Source organism: Elephantulus edwardii, unplaced genomic scaffold (assembly GCF_000299155.1).
Source record: "Elephantulus edwardii isolate Elephantulus edwardi_28Jun2011 unplaced genomic scaffold, EleEdw1.0 scaffold00433, whole genome shotgun sequence".
NCBI classification, from domain to species: domain Eukaryota; kingdom Metazoa; phylum Chordata; class Mammalia; order Macroscelidea; family Macroscelididae; genus Elephantulus; species Elephantulus edwardii.
In genome coordinates, this window is record NW_006400183.1 from 568,725 (window position 1) to 574,305 (window position 5,581).

General features: G+C 37.5%; 1 pseudogene; it reads right to left on the reverse strand.

Moving 5' to 3' along the window:
* Nucleotides 1-868: 868 nt before the first annotated feature.
* Nucleotides 869-1,844, reverse strand: LOC102850994 (annotated as a pseudogene).
* Nucleotides 1,845-5,581: the final 3,737 nt, after the last annotated feature.

Genomic DNA, 5,581 nt, shown 5'->3' on the forward strand with positions numbered 1-5,581 from the left:
TTCTCCTGCAGTGCTGGTCTTGTTTTTACAAACTCTCTTAGGTTTTGCTTTTCTGGGAATATCTTGATCTGTCCTTCACATTTGATGGATAATTTTGCTGGGTACAGTATTCTTGGTTGACAGGTAGTGCCTCCTTTTAACCTACGATCCTTCACATGTGTTTTAAGTGTTCTCTTCATTCCTATATAAAACTCGTCATTCAAGAATCAGACCAAGTGTTGTCTTTTCCATGACACTTTTCTTGACCTCTTCAGCCCGCACTACTCTCTTTGCCCTTTGTGAGCATTGCAGATAGAGTTTGAACTTTGAATTTCATGGAAACATTGTTCTGTAATTTTTTTCATGCATGACAATGTGGTCATCTACTCTGTTCACTCTAGAAAGAGGACAGATTTGGGGATATCTACTACACTGCATTCCCTGTTTTTATTCTGATGTTAATTTGAGCTGCCTGAGGTCTCTTCCCTATACATTCAAATGCTAATTTTCTTGTAATTGTCAGGAACTTTATGTATAAGTATTTGTCTACATTGTTGTTGTGTACCATTGAGTCAGAACCAAACTATAGCTGACCCTCCAGTTCATTTTCAGAAGGAGTTATTTATTGCTCCTATGGAGCAGCTAGTGAATTCTAACTGCATGCCTTTGAGATTGCAATGTAGATTATTACCAGTAGGCCATCCACATTGGTAATCTTTAATAGCGTTCTTATGGGTAGTGATTGTGATGATGCTATTTCTGGAGTTTGCAGAAAATTTAGATTATGTCAAATTTAGGTATGTAATAACAACTTTGTAATTATGATCATGTAATGGGATCTTTAATCTTGTTAAAATTTGCCTTTTGTTGAATTCCTAGCCAGTACAAGTTACTGGGAGAAGATTTTGCTCTGACTTAGGGCTTTCTTTAAAGCTCCTTTCAAGTCATTGTTTCTTAGGCTATAAATGAAAGGATTCAGTACAGGAGCCACCACCATGAAAATTACTGATGCTGCTGAATCTTTTTCAGTTGAATGGTTGGATGAAGGACTCATGTAGACCCCTGTGACTGCTCCATAGAAAAGAATGACCAAAGCAAGGTGGGATCCACAGGTGGAAAAAGCCTTGAGTTTTCCTTGGGCAGATGGGACTTTCATCACAGCAGAGATGATGCGGATATAGGATGCCAGGATGCAGCCTGATGGTGCCACAAAGATTAGCCCCACGACAGCTAGAACCATGACCTGGTTAAGGCTGATGTCAGAACATGATAGAGGGAGAAGAGAATTGATATCGCAGAAGAAATGGTGGATGACATTGTCAGAGCAGAAGTGCAGACGGGCCATCATAAGGGTGTGCAAGAGGGGGTTCAGAGTGGCAATGACCCAGGGAGCAGCCACCAGGCAGGCACAGAGATGATGGGTCATAATGGTAGAATAATGCAGAGGATGACAGATGGCCACATAACGGTCATATGCCATGACTGTGAGAAGGAAATTGTCCATGTTGGCAAACATCATGCAGAAGTACATCTGAGCCAGGCAAGCAGGATAGGAGATGGACTGAGTCTGTGACTGAATGTTTAACAACAGCTTGGGAACTGTGGTTGAGGTAAGACAGAGGTCTACAAAGGACAGGTTGGCGAGGAAAAAATACATGGGTGTGTGTAGGTGCTGGTCCAAGGTGATGGCCAGCAAGATGAGTATGTTCCCCAACAGCCCTGTTAGGTAGAGACACAGGAAAAGTGCAAAGAGGAGGGCCTGCTGTCCTGGCCAATTGGAGAAGCCCAGGAGGACGAATTCAGAGATGCTGGTGTGGTTTCCTTTTTCCATTGCTTCTCTCTATCTGCATGAAAATCCAGAGAATAAAATATTTTTCCTGTGTAAAAGAATTCCATTTATGCTTTTAAATGCTCATTTATTCTAGTTCTGAGGATTTCTGGTGATATAACATTACGTATTTTACTGCTAACCAAAAGATGAGCAGTCTCCTCATAGAAAGATTTATAGCCTGTGAAATTTGATGGAACATTGATATGAGTCAGAATCAACTTAATACTAGTATTGATTCTATTTCTCAGATATTCTTTCTCTTGTCTGTTATACTCACTTTCAGATACTATCTCCCAAATCTTATAAAATCTAATCAAATCTTATCTAATCAAATGCATCCTTTTATTCCATCATCTAGCTGGTGATTCTAACACAGGCCTTTTCATAGATCCCCCTTTTCTGGAATCTCACGTCATATAAGATTCTCATGAGAACGGTATACACTATTTCTAAGTATACAGAAATTATCTCCCTACTTATGACTGACTTCTGCATTGTGTGTGGCTGCCTGTCAGCTGCATGTCAGACCATACCATGAGTTTGGCATTTTAAATATCCCATGGAAACCATTGACATAGAAATGAGAAAAACATGTCTGAATGTTTATCTAATGTCATATAAATCATCCTGCTTAGAATTTTTAGACTTCTGCTGCTAAGTCATGGTGTCTCCAAGCACAACAGAACAATTTCCATGATGGTCCAGGATACTGTGTCCTGGACCATGATGACATTGTTTAGGGATTGGACCATTGTGGTTTCTAGGGTTTTTATTGCTTGAGTTTTCAAAGTAGGTAACAAAGATGTCCTTCTTAGTCCATTATTATCTGTTAGCACTGCTGAAACCTGGTTAGCATCATTGCAATGCTGATACATGGGTAGAGGCTGCACTTAAAGTAAATTAGATGTGAACAGTGGTTTCCTGTACAGGTGAAGAAAATTCTGCTGTAGAACTAATATTCCCTACCCTAATGACAATAAGCCATCCTGTCCAGACTTAAAAAAACACCACATATATGAATGTGCTGAAAAAATAGAAAAAGTTTATCTTATTTTTTTCAAAATAGGAAAAGATTTACAAATGGGTTTAATAAGCAAACCACAAAAATAATAATAACACATCTTATGGTGCATGTAGCTAAGATTAAAGGAGATCACAGAAAAATAGTTGCATTAAGTGTGGAGCAGATTTAGGTTTCCTTTCAATGTGTTAATATTTTAACTATAACTACCTATAAAATGGCTCATGTAAATGATTTTTTTATTATTATGTTTGGCCCTGGATGCTTTGTTATTGTTAGATGCTGTCCAGTTGAATATGACTCATAGTGACATTGTGAATAACAGATCTAAATCCTTTCCTATCCTGTGCCATCCCAAGATTTCTGACACACTTGAGCCCTTTGCTGCAGTTACTGTGTCAATCTACTGGTTGAGGGTTTTCCTCTCTTACCATCCTTCCTTTCCAAACATGATGTCCCTCTCTAAGAAATAACCCCTCCTAGCAACACAGATAGTGCAAAGTAGTAGAAGATAGAAAATCTGTCCTGAGTGACTTAGAATTAGGTTGTAGAGGAAAACCATTATCATAGAAAATAACCAAGACTCATAGACACAGATGAGATTGTTTCAGAAGCCAAAAGGACTTTGTAACAGGTCTTAAAGATACTGAAATGTCAGCCCCGAAGTCAGCTAGTCTACAATGAAACCAGATTCCATCCCTTGCTGACTGTGTAATGGCTAGTCACATAACTTTTCTAAATCTGTGTATACTTTTTTTTTTTTGTGTATACTTTTTAATAATAGTATAAATCTCTTTGTTGTGAGAATGAAATGGGTTAGTGTGTATAAAACTCTTAGTAAACTCTAATTACTGAATAAATACAAATTATTATGGTTGGTTTTGATGAAGTATCTGAGTGATACAAATTGTTAAAGATGGATTTTCACTGGAGTTCTTTCAGAAGAAATGTGAAAATTTACTTCTGAAAAATCAGTTATTGAAAATCCTATGGAATTATATACAATCAAATACGTCTTGGAATTTGGTTCTTTGGTTTGAGGTCTAGGGTAAAGATTTCATGAGACATTGCAGTTAATTGACCTAATTACAGACATGTGCTTCTTTTTATCAGAGCAGTGCCTGAGGTTTTAAAAGCTTGCAAATGACCATCCAACACACAACTTGTCTCTATTTGTCTAAACCAAGAAGGAATAGAATCAGAAAGGAAGGAATGAAATATGTAGCTAACTGAACAACCCCTTCTTTTGCTCTGAGATCCCCCAACTGATTGGTACTTGGCAACCATTTCTCAACATTTTGGTTAAAGACTCTATAGAAAAACCTCAGTCAAAAGGGGTGAAATGCAGAACAGAATTTAAAATGGACATAGATCCTAGACTTGGTAATGTAGCCAGTTAAGTGTTGGGATGCCAATCAAAAGATCAACAGCTCCAGTATACTATCTACTCTATGGAAAATTAGGTAGTCTCATCCTATTATAGCCTTGGAAACACAATGGAGTGTCACCATAAGCTGGAACCAAGTTATCTCGTCAGCATATTTGGATTTGGGTTTTCCCCCCCCTTTTTTTTCTTTTACAACTAGTGAACTCTGAAATGATTGCTCTGAGGTAATTTTTAAACTTAAAGCTAAAAATAGCTCCTGAAATATTAAAAAATACTGGTTTTCATACAATAATTTGTTTGCATTGTATTTCTTTATGTACATGTGTTGGTTTTTTAAAAATTAATTTTAATAAAAGTTTACAGAGACTTAGGGTTTCTAGTCATTTATTGTTGCTCTTTTCTCCCTTCCTCCCCTCTTCCCCCAATGCACTCTTCTTGAAAAGAAAAAGAAAAACTCTTTCATTGTTATGCAATACCTCCCCCCAAGTCCACTTCACTATGCAGCCTTTGCTCTGGACTACTGTAATGACAAGAATACCCATTCATATGTCCCTTTTAAACAGTTCTTTCCCTCATCTGTTTCTATGTAATATACATCATTCCTCCCCTCCTTTTCTTTCTTTTCTTAACCCTGATGTCAGTCCTGTTTTATAACAGTGATCCTATGCAATATTTGTCTTTTTATGACTGAGACATTTCACTCAGCATAATGTCCTCCAGGGTTATCCATTTTTCATAATATTTCATGAGTTCCTTGTTTTTCAATGCTGCATGTTATTCCATTGTGCGAATATACCAGAGCTTCTCTATCCATTTGTTTGTTGCTGGGGACTTGGGTTGTTTCCAGCTCTTTGCTATTGTGAACAAAGCCACAATAAATATGGGTGTGCATATATTTGCTTGAGTGGCAGTTATGGTTTCTTTAGGGTAAATTCCCAGTAGTGGAATTGCTGGGTCAAATGGTATTTCTATTTGCAACTTTTTTGAGAAAGCACCATACAGCCTTCCATAGCGGTTGTACCATTTTACACTCCCACCAACAGTGAATAAGGGTTCCAGTTTCTCCTTAACCTCGCCAGCATTTGATGTTTGTTGTTCTATTGAATTTTGGTATTCTTACTGGGGTCAGATGATATCTTATAGTTGTTTTGATTTACATCTCCCGTGTTGGGTTTTTTTTTAACTCCCTACCCCAAATTTCATGACCCCTTGATTTCCCCTCTCTCTACCCTCAGCTCTTCCCCCCCCTATTTATTTGAATAAATAACTAGCTTGAGCAGTTATAAATCCATTGCCATCCTTACTCTAACTTAATTCTTTTTTAAAAAAATTTAAATTTGTTATTAATTTCAGTGAAAACTTA